Source organism: Oncorhynchus gorbuscha, linkage group LG07 (assembly GCF_021184085.1).
Source record: "Oncorhynchus gorbuscha isolate QuinsamMale2020 ecotype Even-year linkage group LG07, OgorEven_v1.0, whole genome shotgun sequence".
NCBI classification, from domain to species: domain Eukaryota; kingdom Metazoa; phylum Chordata; class Actinopteri; order Salmoniformes; family Salmonidae; genus Oncorhynchus; species Oncorhynchus gorbuscha.
In genome coordinates this window covers 13,649,632-13,669,576 of record NC_060179.1, presented here as the reverse complement: position 1 = coordinate 13,669,576, position 19,945 = coordinate 13,649,632, and the positions used below count along the sequence as shown (strand labels likewise).

Here is a 19,945-nt window from a genome sequence, read left to right as displayed (position 1 = left end):
TTCCATAGCAGCTGTGGTGTTGTCACATTGTCTTTATCCATACCATAGCTGCTGCTATGGATACGTCTGTTACTTGAGAACTCTGCCCTCTTTGCCAGGTCTCCCTTGAAGAAAATAGCTTATTTTACCAGGTCAAAAATAACATAACGGTTGTGTGCCTCACTAGATAAAATTCTATGGTTCAGTGGCAGATTTAGAAAAAAAAGAAAATGGACATATACAGTATATCATCAGTAATTCTCAATCAGTTGAGAAATCGCTAACCCAAAATTGAATTTCATAAATGTGCGCACTAATAATTGTTAATTTTCCAATTCTCTAAGCCCGATCCATTCCCAAACTTGAAGCCCTCTGTCCCCAGCAGGAAAACCCCAGGAAAAAGTGTTGGCTTAAGGTACAACATCCTATTGAGGACATTTTAAGATAAATTAAGTTTGTATTTAGATGTAGAGTTAATGAATAGAAGCATATACAAGCAATCAGTTACATGTCAATTACAGTCATATGGAAACGCTTGGGCTCCCCTCTGAGGCTGCATAATATTTCTGTCGTCACAGAAAATGATCACAGTGGCATGCCATTCATTTTCCAATAAAAGCTGAGTACTGGGGTATTGTCCAGAATTTTTTTTTAGTGTAGCAATATTAAGTTGTATGAAATTAAATCAGATGTGAAAAATAGGCTCTGCAAAAATGTGGGCACCCTTGTCATTCTGCTGATTTGAATACCTGTAACTACTAAGCACTGATTAATTGGATCACACAATTGCTTTGGTGAGCTCATTAAGCCTTCAACTTCATAGACAAGTGCATCCAATCATGAGAAAAGGTATTTAAGGTGGACAATTGCAAGTTGTTGTTCTCTTTGACTCTCCTCTGAAGAGTGGCAACATGGGGGGCCTCAAAACAACTCTCAAATGACCTGAAAACAGAGATTGTTCAACATTATGGTTTAGAGGAAGGCTACAAAAAGCTATCGAAGAGATTTAAACTGTCAGTGTCCACTGTGAGGAACATAGTGAGGAAATGGAAGACCACAGGCACAGTTCTTGTTAAGGCCAGAAGTGGCAGGCCAAGTAAAATATCAGAGAGGCAAAGACGAAGGATGGTGAGAACGGTCAAAATCAGCCAACAGACCACCTCTAAAGACCTACAACATCATCTTGCTGCAGACGGTGTCACTGTGCATCGTTCAACAATTCAGCGCACTTTGCACAAGGAGAAGCTGTATGGGAGAGTGATGCGGAAGAAGCCTTTTCTGCACACACGCCACAAACAGAGTCGCTTGAGGTATGCAAACACACATTTGGACAAGCCAGCTTCCTTTTGGAATAAGTTGCTGTGGACTGATGAAACAATTATTGAGTTACTTGGTCATAACAAGGGACGTTATGCATGGCGGTAAAAGAACACAGCGTTCCAAGAAAAACACTTGCTACCCACAGTAAAATGGGGGTTCCATCATGCTGTGGGGCTGTGTGGCCAGTGCCGGTACTGGGAATCTTGTTCAAGTTGAGGGTCGCATGGATTCCACTCAATATCAGCAGATTCTTGGGAATAATGTTGAAGAATGAGTCACAAAGTGGAAGATACACCGGGGCTGGATATTTCAACAAGACGACAACCCAAAACACTGCTCAAAATCTACCCGGGCATTTATGCAGAGGAACAAGTACAATGTTCTGGAATGGCCATTTCAGTCCCCAGACCTGAATATCATTGAGAATCTGTGGGATGATCTGAAGCGGGCTTGTCCATGCTCGGCAACCATCAAACCGAACTGAACTGGAGATGTTTTGTGAGGAAGAAGGGTCCATAATACCTTCATCCAGAATCCAGACACTCATTAGAGGCTATGGGAAGTGTCTAGAGGCTGTTATTTTAGCAAAAGGAGGCTCTACTAAATATTGATGTGGTTTTTCTATTGGGGTGCCCAAATTTATGCACCTGTCTAATTTTGTTTTGATGCATATTGCACATTTTCTGTTAATCCAATAAACCTCATTTCACTACTAAAATATTAGTGTCCATCAGTTATTTGATAGATCAAAATGAAATTGCTGATTCAAACACCCAATTATTTATAAATGGAAATCATGGAAATTGTCAGGGGTGCCCAAACTTTTTCATACGACTGTGAATTCCCTTTTACGTCAACAGTTGTCACAAAGTGCTTATACAGATACCCAGCCTAAAACCCCAAAGAGCAAGCAATGCAGATGTAGAAGCAGTAAGGAAAAACTCTGTAGAAAGGCAGAAACCTAGAGAGGAGCCAGGCTCTGAGGGGTGGCCAGTCTTCTGGCTGTGCCGGGTAGAGAGGAGCCAGGCTCTGAGGGGTGGCCAGTCTTTTTCTGGCTGTGCCGGGTAGAGAGGAGCCAGGCTCTGAGGGGTGGCCAGTCTTCTTCTGGCTGTGCTGGGTAGAGAGGAGCCTGGCTCTGATGGGTGGCCAGTCTTTTTCTGGCTGTGCCGGGTAGAGAGGAGCCAGGCTCTGAGGGGTGGCCAGTCTCCTTCTGGCTGTGCCGGGTAGAGAGGAGCCTGGCTCTGAGGGGTGGCCAGTCTTCTGGCTGTGCTGGGTAGAGAGGAGCCTGGCTCTGAGGGGTGGCCAGTCCTCTTCTGGCTGTGCTGGTGGAAATTATATAAGTACAGTATTTTGGCCAGATCGTTCTTCAAGGAATTTAAATGTTCATAGATGACCAGCAGGGTCAAATAATAATCACAGTGGTTATAGAGGGTGAAATGGTTCAGCACTTCAGGAGTAAATGCCAGTTGGATCTTCAAAGCTGAGCATTTAGAGGTTGAAACAGTAGGTCCGGTAGAGAGAGACAGGATCAAACAGTAGGTCCGATAGAGACATGATCAAATAGTAGGTCCGGTAGAGAGAAACAGGATCAAACAGTAGGTCCGGTAGAGAGAGACAGGATAAAACAGTAGGTCCGGTAGAGAGAGACAGGATCAAACAGTAGGTCCGGTAGAGAGAGACAGGATCAAACAGTAGGTCCGGTAGAGAGACAGGATAAAACAGTAGGTCCGGTAGAGAGAGACAGGATCAAACAGTAAGTCTGGTAGAGAGAGACAGGATCAAACAGTAGGTCCGGTAGAGAGAGACAGGATCAAACAGTAGGTCCGGTAGAGAGACAGGATAAAACAGTAGGTCCGGTAGAGAGAGACAGGATCAAACAGTAAGTCTGGTAGAGAGAGACAGGATCAAACAGTAGGTCCGGTAGAGAGAGACAGGATCAAACAGTAGGTCCGGTAGAGAGAGACAGGATCAAACAGTAGGTCCGGTAGAGAGAGGCAGGATCAAACAGTAGGTCCGGTAGAGAGACAGGATCAAACAGTAGGTCCGGTAGAGAGAGACAGGATCAAACAGTAGGTCCGGTAGAGAGAGACAGGATCAAACAGCGGGTTCATTTGTGTAGACTAAAAGCCCTAGAGGTTTTGTAACGTCACATGATTTAACGTACTTGTCAATCCAGATCTGAATATTATCCTTTTTACACAGTCCCCCCCCCCCCCCCCCAAAGAGAATCACTGAATATCCTACTACGAGGATGTGGTCAGTTTGACTCAGGTCTGAGTCACAATAACACAGATCACACACACCACAGATTGCGAGGGGAAGTACAATGAGCAGTAGGGAAAATCAAGTCTGCTGCGTGGTTGCCACACACACACTTTAATTTAGGTTTGTGTATAGTCAAGGTTTTGTCATCTGCCATCCTGCTTTAAGATCTGCCAACCTGCTTTAAGATCTGCCAACCTGCTTTAAGATCTGCCAACCTGCTTTAAGATCTGCCAACCTGCTCGTGGGTGACAGGTAACCGTGTTTCTACCAAGCTGTTCGTGGCCTGGAGTGGCACGCTGGAACTTCCAGAGGCTTGGAGACCTGAAGCGTGATGTGGTCCAGGTAATTATCACTCACTCACTCACTCACTCGGTTTTGTTGTATAATTATTTTCACTTAAAAAAATTGTACCTTTTTTAAATCTGACACCCCTATTAGCTCAACCACAGTCCTCACAGCTGCATTCATCACCCCCTGCACCTGCTACACTGGCTGTGACAGGTGATTATCACATACATGTATACACACATGCACACTCTCCCTCACTTGGGGCTCTATTCAATCACATCCACTTTAGCTGACATCCACATAGTGGTTGTTTTGGTGGTGTCTGAGGTGGAACTGTGTTAGAGCTGTCATTCACAAGCTGCTACTGGCATTATACTTAAAGCGGACATTGCCATTGGCTGCACGGAGTCGCATTAACAGAGAACTCATGCAGCCCTGTTTACAAGTTTGAACACTGGAATGTGAGATGTAATCTACACCTTGAGTAGTCTGATAGAAATCCTCATTATTTCATTTAATTATTTTTTTAATTTGAGCATCAATATGTCTGTATAGCCTAAAGTTTCTCGTTTTGAATTTGTAACACGGGTAGGATGGGTGCAGCTGCTCACCGATTTGACAGTTCCGAGGCAGTTACACCTCAGCTATGCGGTTGTCGGCTTTCAGCGGTTAACTCTTGATCTGATTGAATCTAGGCCTTTCTCTTTTAGATCTGCCACCCCCAGCAGTTCATCTGCAGTCACAGCAGTCCTCTGCTGTGGTATTTAATTACCGGCTGCACCAGGTCCTACTACACTGGTCGTGAAGGGAGAAACTATTGAGGAGACCCAGATGGATACAGGTCATTCATAATTATATTACATACGCTCACTCACTCACACCAACAGATGTGCACACAAACATGTTGTTGACCTGTATAGTTACTGTCACTTTGTGCATCTCTCTTTCAGATCGGCCATGCTCTCCACCACTGCCCGACAGCCTCACACAGAAGTGCATACATGGGGCCTATCAAAACTGACAAAGCAGAGATGGGTGGCTGACAAGGAAACATAAAACATGCACACACACGCTCTCTCTCTGTGTCTGTCTCCCACACACACACATTATCCCCAATATAAATAAATTGTAATAACTTGTTTATTTTATGAATCTTCCATTTTATTTTAGGATTGGAGATATCTACTGTATGCCTACATTTCCATTATCAATATCTACATAATTACTCTAAATATCTACCAAATCAAAGTGATGTTGATAATATTGTAAAACAGTATTGCTTAATGTGTACAGTTATTTTATGTATGCTACATTTTATTTGAGGATTATGTGCAATAAATTACATTCACATTTAGAGCAACAGTTTGGAATATTGGATATTTCTCAGATTTTTTAAAAATTAATGATCAAAAGGAAGTCGGCAGACCTCTGGGAGTGTGTGCAGATTTTGTCATCTGGTGCTGAAACAGGGCCCCAACAGCCCTCACATACCGTGCCTTCGGAAATTATTCAGACCCCTTGACTTTTCCCACATTTTGTTATGTTACAGCCTTATTCTAAAAATTGATTTTTTTAAATGTCAGCAATGTCGTGGAAATTTCCTGTATTACCAAATCATGAGAGAGCAAACCACACACAAGTCAGTTATCATAAAGTCCATCTTTAATTATATGAGCTTCAACATAGCCCTGTGACTCTCAGATCAATTCAGTGTCCATAAATGAATTCTCTGAGAGTGCTTACAAAACAGTCCTTCGTATCATGTATAGCCAAGACACACCCATCAAAACTCACATGACGAATAACAGATCTTAGGAACATTATACAAAGAAACTTTTACCAGAAAAAAAGAAGTACTCTATAGCCAGACAGCATTAGCTATAAATTATCCTTCAGTTTGCCCTCTTAGACAAAGTTCTTATCTCATTATTGGTACCATTTTGGACCAAAACATTACCTCATCCAATGGCATATATCAATTGTCAATTTCTAGATACTCCCATAAAAAATACAACCCCTCCTGGACAAGCTTACAGAGAGAAGTGACTGGCTCACAGACATTGTGGAGCCACCTAACTGGTTCCCCATTAATCACCCCATCTCCTCACATGGTTTAGGAATAGTTTCCAGACACATTCACAGATAAGACTAACCCGACCTTTCCCCTCTCTGGGCCCAAGTAACTTTTTCCACATAAGCATACTTATGAAAATTAATAAAACATCTTATTTATCAATGTTACCTAAAGGATTCTGATTATGCTACCACAGCAATCTACACATAATACCCCATAATGACAAAGCAAAAACATGTTTTCAGAAATTGTTGCAAATTTATTACATAAAATAAAAAAAAATACCTTATTTAAATAAGTATTCAGACCCTTTGCTATGAAACTTGAAATTGAGCTCAGGTGCATTCATTTTCAATTGATTATCCTTGAGATGTTTCTACAACTTGATTGGAATCCACCTGTGGTAAATTCAATTCATTGGACATGATTTGGAAAGGCACACACATTTTATATAAGATCCCACGGTTGAGAGTGCATGTCAGCAAAACCAAGCCATGAGTTCGAAGGAAAGGTCCGTAGAGCTCCGAGACAGGATTGTGTCGAGGCACAGATCTGGGGAAGGGTACCAAAACATGTCTGCAGCATTTAAGATCCCCAAGAACACAGTGGCCTCCATCATTCTTTAATGAAAGACGTTTGTAACCACCAATACTCTTCCTAGAGCTGGCCGCCCAGAGCAATCGGGGGAAAAGGGCCATGGTCACACAGCTCTAGAGTTCCTCTGTGGAGATGGGAGAACATTCCAGAAGGACAACCATCTCTACAGCACTCCACCAATCAGGCCTTTATGGTAGAGTGGCCAGATGGAAGCCACTCCTCAGTAAAAGGCACATGACAGCCCACTTGGAGTTTGCCAAAAGGCACCTAAAGGACTCTCAGACCATGAGAAACAAGATTCTCTGGTCTGATGAAACCAAGATTGAAGTCTTTGGCCTGAATGCCAACTGCCACATCTGGAGGAAACCTGGCACCATCCCTACGGTGAAGCATGGTGGTGGTAGCTGTGGGGATGTTTTTCAGCAGCAGGGACCGGGAGACTAGTCAGGATTGAGGAAAAGATGAATGGAGCAAAGCACAGAGAGATCCTTGATGAAGTCCTGAGTGCTCTGGAGCAAGTTCTCAGATTGGGGCAAAGGTTCAACTTCAAACAGGACAACGACCCTAAGGACACAGCCAAGACAACGCAGGAGAGGCTTCGGGATAGATCTCTGAATGTCCTTGAGTGGCCTAGACAGAGCCTGGAATTGAACCCGATTTAACATCTCTGGAGAGACCCTAATATAGCTGTGCAGCGACACTCCCCATCCAACCTGACAGACCTTGAGAGGATCTGCAGGGAAGAATGGGAGAAACTCCCCAAATACAGATGTGCCAAGCTTGTAGCGTCATAACCAAGAAGACTTGATGCTGTAATTGCTGCCAAAGATGCTTCAACAAAGTACTGAGTAAAGGGTCTGATACTTATGTAAATGTGACATTTCGTTATTTAAAAAAATAATAATAATTGTCACAATATTTTTTTTACCTGTTTTTGCTTTGTCACTATAGGGTATTGTGTGTAGATGGGGGGGGGGGAATATTTTATCAATTTTAGAATCAGCCTGTAATGTAACAATGAGGAAAAATTCAAAGGGGTCTGAATACTTCCCGAAGGCACTGTGGGTACAGGGTTCCCAGGAGTGGCAGGCAAATATGTTTATTGTCATGTAAAAGTATTTCTTATGTACCAAAACCATTCCCTGGCTACCCATCCACACCGCTCCGGCCAAACTGAAGTTTGTTCTCCGCAATGAATGTATGTGGCGATTTAAAATTCAGGTTGAGTCATCAGGCAACCAAGGCCAATGAATGAAGAGAGAGGTGACCTGGAGGGAGTTCCAGACCTCAGCTTTTTATGAAGCAGAATAGCATGGGGGGTGGGGGTTGGGTGACAAGGGAAAAAAATAAACATGCACACACATTCTCTCTCTCACACACACACACACACACACACACACATTCTCTCCTCTCACACACACACACACACACACACACACACATTCTCTCCTCTCTCTCTCACACACACACACACATTCTCTCCTCTTTCTCTCTCTCTCTCTCTCGCACACACATTCTCTCTCTCACACACACACATTCTCTCTCTCACACACACATTCTCTCTCGCTCTCTCTCTCTCTCACACACACACAGAATCTGTACATATGTAAATACATTGTAAGGTATCAAGGCCTACAACTCTAGAGTGCAGTAAAAAATATTTTTCATTAATATTGTAATTAACTGACAATTCTATAATGTATACATATTATAACAATACATAAGTGACCAATAGTTGTGATTATTTAGTTTTTTAATTACTCGACAAGTATTGTCTCAAAGTGGGATTGAACCGTGTCGCAAAAGCAGCAGAAAAGGTCAAATAAGGTCACAATTTGTGTTATGGCAGATGCTTACACCCGTCCACAACGTCTTAGCAAAACCAAAGGCTACTTGAAGGTAACATCGCTCATCGTTGTCCCTAGTGGCAAGTTTCTGCATCATCCCCCACCCTCCTCAGAGGCGAACACTGACTTGTATCACTGGTGACCTGGCTGAGCGTATGTTCTACAAATACAGATTTGGTTTGAAAATATATGCGTGTTTACCGATGACCTTTGAGTAGTGAAGTCTTGTGTGAGGAGCAGGAGGTGATTTACATGATGGAGGATTGTACTGCGGTGAACTTCAGCTTCAGAACATGGAAAGACGTGCTCTTCAGACCGAAGACCGAAATACAGACAGACCCAGGTTAGTTTGACATTCTATGTTTTATGGGACAATACAATGGAATGTAGAAACCAGATACACTAGAGATGTCCTTGACATTTGAGACATTGTTCTGCTGTTCTGTAGAACATTGCCAAAAATAACTGGAATGTTTCAAGGAACGTAATCCAAATAGAGTTTTGGAAACTCCAACTTTCATCATTGGCTTTGTAAAAATAAAGGCTTTTTAATTCAATCTAATGTTATTTGTCGCGTGCGGCAAATACAACATTACTGTGAAATGTGAGCCCTTTCCCAACAATGCACAGTTAAATACAACATTACTGTGAAATGTGAGCCCTTTCCCAACAATGCACAGTTAAATACAACATTACTGTGAAATGTGAGCCCTTTCCCAACAATGCACAGTTAAAAAGTAAGAACATTTGCACTAAATAAGGAAATACTAACACAATAAAATATCAATAGCGATGCTATATGCAAGGAGTACCGGTACCTAGTCAATGTGCTGGGGGTGTGAGGTAGTTAAGGTGAGGGCGGCAGGGTAGCCTAGTGGTTAGAGCGTTGGACAAGTAACTGGAAGGTTACAAGTTCAAATCCCTGAGCTGACAAGGTACAAATCTGTCGTTCTGCCCCTGAACAGGCAGTTAACCCACTGTTCCTAGGCTGTCATTGAAAATAAGAATTTGTTCTTAACTGACTTGCCTAGTTAAATAAAGGTAAAATAAATGTAAAAAAAATATATATATATATATATATATATATATATATATATAGTACCAGTCAAAAGTTTGGACACACCTACTCATTCAAAGGTTTTTCTTTATTTTAGTATTTTCTACATTGTAGAATAATAGGGAAGACATCAAAACTATGAAATAACACATATGGAATCACTTCACTGTATATAGACTTGTTCTATTGTGTTATTGACTGTATGTTTGTTTATTCAATGTGTAACTCTTTGTTTTTGTTTGTGCAGCACTGCTTTGCTTTATCTTGGCCAGGTTGCAGTTCTAAATGAGAACTTGTTCTCAACTAGCCTACCTGGTTAAATAAAGGTGACATTTTTTTTTAAGAATAAATAAATAAATGTAGTAAGCAAAAGAAGTGTTAAACAAATCTAAATATATTTTAGATTCTTCAAAGTAGCCACCCTTTGCCTTGATGACAGCTTTGCACACTATTGTCATTTTCTCAACCAGCTTCACCTGGAATGCTTTTCCAACAGTCTTGAAGGAGCACTTGTTGGCTGCTTTTCCCTCACTCTGCGGTCCCAAACCATCTCAATTGGGTTGAGGTTGGGTGATTGTGGAGGCCAGGTCATCTGATGCAGCACTCCATCACTCTCCTTCTTGGTAAAATAGCCCTTACACAGCCTGGAGGTTGTCCTGTTGAAAAACAAATGATAGTCCCACTAAGGGCAAACCAGATGGGATGGCGTATCGCTGCCGAATGCTGTGGTAGCCATGCTGGTTAAGTGTGCCTTCAATTCCAAATAAATCACAGACAGTGTAACCAGCAAAGCACCATCACACCTCCTCCTCCATGCTTCACGTAGGAACCATACATGTGGAGATCATCCGTTCACCCACTTTGCGTCTCACAAACCCACAGTGATTGGAACCAAAAATATTACATTTGGACTCATCAGACCAAAGGACAGATTTCCACCAGCCTAATGTCCATTGCTCTTGTTCTTGTTCTTCTTCTTGGCCCAAGCAAGTCTCTTCTTACTGGTGTCCTTCAGTAGTGGTTTCATTGCAGCAATATGACCATGAAGGCCTGATTCATGCAGTCTTCTCTGAACAGTTGATGCTGAGATGTGTCTGTTATTGAACTCTGTGAAGCATTTATTTGAGCTGCAATTTCTGAGGCTGGTAACTCTAATGAACTTATCCACTGCAGCAGAGGTAACTCTGGGTCTTCCTTTCCTGTGGTGGTCCTCATGAGAGCCAGTTTCATCATAGCGCTTGATGGTTTTTGTGACTGCACTTGAAGAACTTTAAAAGTTCTTGAAATTTTCCCCAATGACTGACCTTCATGTCTTAAAGTAATGATGGACTGTTGTTTCTCTTTGCTTATTTGAGCTGTTCTTGTTATAATATGGACTTGGCTCAAACGCATTGAGAAGGAAAGAAATTCCACAAATGAACTTTTAACGAGGCAGAACTATTAATTGAAATGCATTCCAGGTGACTACCTCATGAAGCTGTTTGAGAGAATGCCAACAGTTTGCAAAACTGTCATCAAGGCAAAGGGTGGCTAAAATATATATAATATAATATAAACTTTTTTGCTTAATATATGATTCCATATGTGTTATTTCACAGTTTGATGTCTTCACTATTATTCTACAATGTAGAAAATAGTAAAAAAAAATGTTTTTAAATAACCTTGAATGAGTAACTGTTTCCAAACTTTTGAATGGTACTGTACATGTAGGTAGGGTTAAAAGTGACTACGCCATCAGGATGGATAATAAACAGAATAGCAGCATCCGAATACATTTTAGTCATTTAGCAGATGCTCTTATCCAGAGTGACCTACAGTTCGTCCCTACATCTACAGATAGCTAGGAGGGACAACCACATATCACAGGCATAGAAAGTAAATGTTTTCTAAATAAAGTAGCTATCAGCAAAGTCATAGCTAGTAAAGGAGAACAAAATTGGGAAGTGCGATTGCTGTTTCACAAAAGGCTTTTTTTAGGTGTGTGTGTATATGTGTGCGGGGGGGGGTGATTATTTAAGATACCCATTGAAGAGGTAGGGTTTCAGATGTTTTCGGACGATGGGAAGGGACTCTGCTTTCCTAGCTTCAGGGGCAAAGCAGCTTTGTCTGGTATGACGAGGTGTGGAGGTGTTTGTCTATTTGTCAAAAACAGCTGGTGCGCGATGTCTAATATTAAAGAAGTCTCAAGGTATTGCTCGTCTGAGGTAGAGTACCTCAAGATAAGCTATAGACCACACTATATGAGTTCTCATAAAAATGATTCTAAGCCACCACAAACCGTTGCTGGCACTAAGACCACACTCAACGAGCTGTTTAAGGCCATAAGCAAATAAGAAAATGCTCATCCAGAAGTGGCACAAACTTAAATCTGTTTTTTACCTCATTTCTACCAGCATGTGCAACCAGAGGGAAAAAACTCTAGACCACCTTTACTCCACACACAGAGACACATACAAAGCTCTCCCTCGCCCTCCATTTGGCATGTCTGACCATAAATCTATCATCCTGATTCCTGGTTACAAGCAAAAACTAAAATAGGAAAGTAGGAAGGACCAGTGACTCGTTCAATAAGGAAATGGTCAGATGACGCGGATGCTACGCTACAGGACTGTTTTGCACAGACTGGAATATGTTCTGGGATTCATCCAATGGCAACCACTCCACAAATGTATTTTAACAAACTGTAGTTTTGGAAGGTAAGTTAGGACATCTACTTTGTGCATGACACAAGTAATCTTTCCAACAATTGTTTACAGACAGATTATTTCACTTGTAATTCACTGTATCACAATTCCAGTGGATCAGAAGTTTACATACACTTTGTTGACCATGCCTTTAAACAGCTTGGAAAATTCCAGAAAATGATGTCATGACTTTGGAAGCTTTAGACCTCCACAAGTCTGGTTCATCCTTGGGAGCAATTTCCAAATGCCTGAAGGTACCACGTTCATCTGTACAAACAATAGTACGCAAGTATGAACACCACAGGACCACTCAGCCGTCATACCGCTCGGGAAGGAGACGCGTTCTGTGTCCTAGAGATGAACTTACTTTGGTGCGAGAAGTGCAAATCAATCCCAGAACAACAGCAAAGGACCTTGTGAAGATGCTGGAGGAAACAGGTACAAAAGTATCTACTGTACATACATATACAATGCCTTGCAAAAGTATTCATCCCCCTTGGTGTTTTTCTTATTTTGTTGCATTACAACCTGTAATTTAAATAGATTTTTATTTCGATTTCATGTAATGGACAAACAAAAAATAGTATAATTGGTGAGGTGAAATAAAAACAATAACTTATTTCAAAAAATGTAAAACTGAAAAGTGGTGGTTGCATATGTATTCACCCCCTTTGCTGTGAAGCCCCTAAATAAGATCTGGTGCAACCAATTACCTTCAGGAGTCACGTAATTAGTTACATAAAGTCCACCTGTGTGCAATCTAAGTGTCACATGTACTGTCACATGATCTCAGTGTATAGAATGTATGCACATATGACTGTAAGTCGCTTTGGATAAAAGCGTCTGCTAAATGGCATATATTATTATTATTATTATTATATACACCTGTTCTGAAAGTTCCCAGAGTCTGCAACACCACACAGCAAGGGGCACTACCCAGCAACCGGCACCATGAAGACCAAGAAGCTCTCCAAACAGGTCAGGGACAAAGTTGAGGAGAAGTACAGATCAGGGTTGGGTTATAAACAAATATCAGAAACTTTGAACATCCCACGGAGCACCATTAAATCCATTATTAAAAAATGTAATGAATATGTCACCACAACGAACCTGTCAAGAGGGCTGTCAAGAGGGCCGCCCACCAAAACTCACGGACCAGACAAGGAGGGCATTAATCAAACAGGGAACTAAGAGACCAAAGATAACCCTGAAGGAGTTGCAAAGCTCCACAGTGGAGATTGTAGTATCTGTCCATAGGACCACTTTAAACTGTACACTCCACAGTGTCTGTCCATAGGACCACTTTAAGCCGTACACTCCACAGTATCTGTCCATAGGACCACTTTAAGCCGTACACTCCACAGTATCTGTCCATAGGACCACTTTAAGCCGTACACTCCACAGTATCTGTCCATAGGACCACTTTAAGCCGTACACTCCACAGTATCTGTCCATAGGACCACTTTAAGCCGTACACTCCACAGTATCTGTCCATAGGACCACTTTAAACTGTACACTCCACAGTGTCTGTCCATAGGACCACTTTAAACTGTACACTCCACAGTATCTGTCCATAGGACCACTTTAAACTGTACACTCCACAGTATCTGTCCATAGGACCACTTTAAGCCGTACACTCCACAGTATCTGTCCATAGGTCCACTTTAAGCCGTACACTCCACAGTATCTGTCCATAGGACCACTTTAAGCCGTACACTCCACAGTATCTGTCCATAGGACCACTTTAAGCCGTACACTCCACAGTATCTGTCCATAGGACCACTTTAAGCTGTACACTCCACAGTATCTGTCCATAGGACCACTTTAAGCCGTACACTCCACAGTATCTGTCCATAGGACCACTTTAAGCCGTACACTCCACAGTATCTGTCCATAGGACCACTTTAAGCTGTACACTCCACAGTATCTGTCCATAGGACCACTTTAAGCTGTACACTCCACAGTATCTGTCCATAGGACCACTTTAAACTGTACACTCCACAGTATAATATAATATAATATAATAATAATATATGCCATTTAGCAGACGCTTTTATCCAAAGCGACTTACAGTCATGCGTGCATACATTCTACGTATGGGTGGTCCCGGGGATCGAACCCACTACCCTGGCGTTACCACTTTAAGCTGTACACTCCACAGTATCTGTCCATAGGACCACTTTAAACTGTACACTCCACAGTATCTGTCCATAGGACCACTTTAAGCTGTACACTCCACAGTATCTGTCCATAGGACCACTTTAAGCTGTACACTCCACAGTATCTGTCCATAGGACCACTTTAAACTGTACACTCCACAGTATCTGTCCATAGGACCACTTTAAGCTGTACACTCCACAGTATCTGTCCATAGGACCACTTTAAGCTGTACACTCCACAGTATCTGTCCATAGGACCACTTTAAGCTGTACACTCCACAGTATCTGTCCATAGGACCACTTTAAACTGTACACTCCACAGTATCTGTCCATAGGACCACTTTAAACTGTACACTCCACAGTATCTGTCCATAGGACCACTTTAAGCTGTACACTCCACAGTATCTGTCCATAGGACCACTTTAAGCTGTACACTCCACAGTATCTGTCCATAGGACCACTTTAAGCTGTACACTCCACAGTATCTGTCCATAGGACCACTTTAAGCTGTACACTCCACAGTATCTGTCCATAGGACCACTTTAAGCTGTACACTCCACAGTATCTGTCCATAGGACCACTTTAAGCTGTACACTCCACAGTATCTGTCCATAGGACCACTTTAAGCTGTACACTCCACAGTATCTGTCCATAGGACCACTTTAACACTCCACAGCTGTACACTCCACAGTATCTGTCCATAGGACCACTTTAAGCTGTACACTCCACAGTATCTGTCCATAGGACCACTTTAAGCTGTACACTCCACAGTATCTGTCCATAGGACCACTTTAAGCTGTACACTCCACAGTATCTGTCCATAGGACCACTTTAAGCTGTACACTCCACAGTATCTGTCCATAGGACCACTTTAAGCTGTACACTCCACAGTATCTGTCCATAGGACCACTTTAAGCTGTACACTCCACAGTATCTGTCCATAGGACCACTTTAAACTGTACACTCCACAGTATCTGTCCATAGGACCACTTTAAGCTGTACACTCCACAGTATCTGTCCATAGGACCACTTTAAGCTGTACACTCCACAGTATCTGTCCATAGGACCACTTTAAGCTGTACACTCCACAGTATCTGTCCATAGGACCACTTTAAACTGTACTCTCCACAGTATCTGTCCATAGGACCACTTTAAGCTGTACACTCCACAGTATCTGTCCATAGGACCACTTTAAACTGTACACTCCACAGTATCTGTCCATAGGACCACTTTAAGCTGTACACTCCACAGTATCTGTCCATAGGACCACTTTAAGCTGTACACTCCACAGTATCTGTCCATAGGACCACTTTAAACTGTACACTCCACAGTATAATATAATATAATAATAATATATGCCATTTAGCAGACACTTTTATCCAAAGCGACTTACAGTCATGCGTGCACTACATTCTACACTCCACAGTATCTGTGGTCCACTTTAAAGCTGATCCACAGTAACCCACTACCCTGGCGTTACCACTTTAAGCTGTACACTCCACAGTATCTGTCCATAGGACCACTTTAAACTGTACACTCCACAGTATCTGTCCATAGGACCACTTTAAGCTGTACACTCCACAGTATCTGTCCATAGGACCACTTTAAGCTGTACACTCCACAGTATCTGTCCATAGGACCACTTTAAACTGTACACTCCACAGTATCTGTCCATAGGACCACTTTAAGCTGTACACTCCACAGTATCTGTCCATAGGACCACTTTAAGCTGTACACTCCACAGTATCTGTCCATAGGACCACTTTAAGCTGTACACTCCACAGTATCTGTCCATAGGACCACTTTAAGCTGTACACTCCACAGTATCTGTCCATAGGACCACTTTAAGCTGTACACTCCACAGTATCTGTCCATAGGACCACTTTAAGCTGTACACTCCACAGTATCTGTCCATAGGACCACTTTAAGCTGTACACTCCACAGTATCTGTCCATAGGACCACTTTAAGCTGTACACTCCACAGTATCTGTCCATAGGACCACTTTAAGCTGTACACTCCACAGTATCTGTCCATAGGACCACTTTAAGCTGTACACTCCACAGTATCTGTCCATAGGACCACTTTAAGCTGTACACTCCACAGTATCTGTCCATAGGACCACTTTAAGCTGTACACTCCACAGTATCTGTCCATAGGACCACTTTAAGCTGTACACTCCACAGTATCTGTCCATAGGACCACTTTAAGCTGTACACTCCACAGTATCTGTCCATAGGACCACTTTAAGCTGTACACTCCACAGTATCTGTCCATAGGACCACTTTAAGCTGTACACTCCACAGTATCTGTCCATAGGACCACTTTAAGCTGTACACTCCACAGTATCTGTCCATAGGACCACTTTAAGCTGTACACTCCACAGTATCTGTCCATAGGACCACTTTAAGCTGTACACTCCACAGTATCTGTCCATAGGACCACTTTAAGCTGTACACTCCACAGTATCTGTCCATAGGACCACTTTAAGCTGTACACTCCACAGTATCTGTCCATAGGACCACTTTAAGCTGTACACTCCACAGTATCTGTCCATAGGACCACTTTAAGCTGTACACTCCACAGTATCTGTCCATAGGACCACTTTAAGCTGTACACTCCACAGTATCTGTCCATAGGACCACTTTAAGCTGTACACTCCACAGTATCTGTCCATAGGACCACTTTAAGCTGTACACTCCACAGTATCTGTCCATAGGACCACTTTAAGCTGTACACTCCACAGTATCTGTCCATAGGACCACTTTAAGCTGTACACTCCACAGTATCTGTCCATAGGACCACTTTAAACTGTACACTCCACAGTATCTGTCCATAGGACCACTTTAAGCTGTACACTCCACAGTATCTGTCCATAGGACCACTTTAAACTGTACACTCCACAGTATCTGTCCATAGGACCACTTTAAGCTGTACACTCCACAGTATCTGTCCATAGGACCACTTTAAGCTGTACACTCCACAGTATCTGTCCATAGGACCACTTTAAACTGTACACTCCACAGTATCTGTCCATAGGACCACTTTAAGCTGTACACTCCACAGTATCTGTCCATAGGACCACTTTAAGCTGTACACTCCACAGTATCTGTCCATAGGACCACTTTAAGCTGTACACTCCACAGTATCTGTCCATAGGACCATAGACCCTTTAAGCTGTACACTCCACAGTATCTGTCCATAGGACCACTTTAAGCTGTACACTCCACAGTATCTGTCCATAGGACCACTTTAAGCTGTACACTCCACAGTATCTGTCCATAGGACCACTTTAAGCTGTACACTCCACAGTATCTGTCCATAGGACCACTTTAAGCTGTACACTCTACAGTATCTGTCCATAGGACCACTTTAAGCTGTACACTCCACAGTATCTGTCCATAGGACCACTTTAAGCTGTACACTCCACAGTATCTGTCCATAGGACCACTTTAAGCTGTACACTCCACAGTATCTGTCCATAGGACCACTTTAAGCTGTACACTCCACAGTATCTGTCCATAGGACCACTTTAAGCTGTACACTCCACAGTATCTGTCCATAGGACCACTTTAAGCTGTACACTCCACAGTATCTGTCCATAGGACCACTTTAAGCTGTACACTCCACAGTATCTGTCCATAGGACCACTTTAAGCTGTACACTCCACAGTATCTGTCCATAGGACCACTTTAAGCTGTACACTCCACAGTATCTGTCCATAGGACCACTTTAAGCTGTACACTCCACAGTATCTGTCCATAGGACCACTTTAAGCTGTACACTCCACAGTATCTGTCCATAGGACCACTTTAAGCTGTACACTCCACAGTATCTGTCCATAGGACCACTTTAAGCTGTACACTCCACAGTATCTGTCCATAGGACCACTTTAAGCTGTACACTCCACAGTATCTGTCCATAGGACCACTTTAAGCTGTACACTCCACAGTATCTGTCCATAGGACCACTTTAAGCTGTACACTCCACAGTATCTGTCCATAGGACCACTTTAAGCTGTACACTCCACAGTATCTGTCCATAGGACCACTTTAAGCTGTACACTCCACAGTATCTGTCCATAGGACCACTTTAAACTGTACTCTCCACAGTATCTGTCCATAGGACCACTTTAAGCTGTACACTCCACAGTATCTGTCCATAGGACCACTTTAAACTGTACACTCCACAGTATCTGTCCATAGGACCACTTTAAGCTGTACACTCCACAGTATCTGTCCATAGGACCACTTTAAGCTGTACACTCCACAGTATCTGTCCATAGGACCACTTTAAACTGTACACTCCACAGTATCTGTCCATAGGACCACTTTAAGCTGTACACTCCACAGTATCTGTCCATAGGACCACTTTAAACTGTACACTCCACAGTATCTGTCCATAGGACCACTTTAAGCTGTACACTCCACAGTATCTGTCCATAGGACCACTTTAAGCTGTACACTCCACAGTATCTGTCCATAGGACCACTTTAAACTGTACACTCCACAGTATCTGTCCATAGGACCACTTTAAGCTGTACACTCCACAGTATCTGTCCATAGGACCACTTTGTCCAAGGACTGTACACTCCACAGTATCTGTCCATAGGACCACTTTAAGCTGTACACTCCACAGTATCTGTCCATAGGACCACTTTAAACTGTACACTCCACAGTATCTGTCCATAGGACCACTTTAAGCTGTACACTCCACAGTATCTGTCCATAGGACCACTTTAAACTGTACACTCCACAGTATCTGTCCATAGGACCACTTTAAGCTGTACACTCCACAGTATCTGTCCATAGGACCACTTTAAGCTGTACACTCCACAGTATCTGTCCATAGGACCACTTTAAACTGTACACTCCACAGTATCTGTCCATAGGACCACTTTAAACTGTACACTCCACAGTATCTGTCCATAGGACCACTTTAAACTGTACACTCCACAGTATCTGTCCATAGGACCACTTTAAGCTGTACACTCCACAGTATCTGTCCATAGGACCACTTTAAGCTGTACTCCACAGTATCTGTCCATAGGACCACTTTAAACTGTACACTCCACAGTATCTGTCCATAGGACCACTTTAAGCTGTACACTCCACAGTATCTGTCCATAGGACCACTTTAAGCTGTACACTCCACAGTATCTGTCCATAGGACCACTTTAAGCTGTACACTCCACAGTATCTGTCCATAGGACCACTTTAAGCTGTACACTCCACAGTATCTGTCCATAGGACCACTTTAAACTGTACACTCCACAGTATCTGTCCATAGGACCACTTTAAGCTGTACACTCCACAGTATCTGTCCATAGGACCACTTTAAACTGTACACTCCACAGTATCTGTCCATAGGACCACTTTAAGCTGTACACTCCACAGTATCTGTCCATAGGACCACTTTAAGCTGTACACTCCACAGTATCTGTCCATAGGACCACTTTAAACTGTACACTCCACAGTATCTGTCCATAGGACCACTTTAACACTCCACAGCTGTACACTCCACAGTATCTGTCCATAGGACCACTTTAAGCTGTACACTCCACAGTATCTGTCCATAGGACCACTTTAAGCTGTACACTCCACAGTATCTGTCCATAGGACCACTTTAAGCTGTACACTCCACAGTATCTGTCCATAGGACCACTTTAAGCTGTATC

At 42.6% G+C, this 19,945-nt stretch overlaps 1 protein-coding gene across 15 annotated transcripts in view; it reads left to right on the top strand.

The window, feature by feature from the left end:
- The window catches only part of LOC124039496 (thiamin pyrophosphokinase 1-like), a 68,485-nt gene that overhangs the window by 25,572 nt on the left and 22,968 nt on the right, over positions 1-19,945 (top strand). For 4 of the 15 annotated variants that reach the window (XR_006839585.1, XR_006839588.1, XR_006839587.1 and 1 more), the window contains 4 exons: positions 3,730-3,906; positions 4,003-4,065; positions 4,563-4,693; positions 4,803-5,226. The exons of 1 other annotated variant lie outside the window; for it this stretch is intronic. The gene's annotated coding sequence lies outside the window, so the exon portion shown is untranslated. Of the gene's footprint in view, positions 1-323; positions 2,014-2,512; positions 3,907-4,002; positions 4,066-4,547; positions 4,694-4,802; positions 5,228-19,945 lie in introns of those variants that run through there. 10 more of the 15 variants (XR_006839596.1, XR_006839595.1, XR_006839590.1 and 7 more) reach the window with 8 other exon arrangements.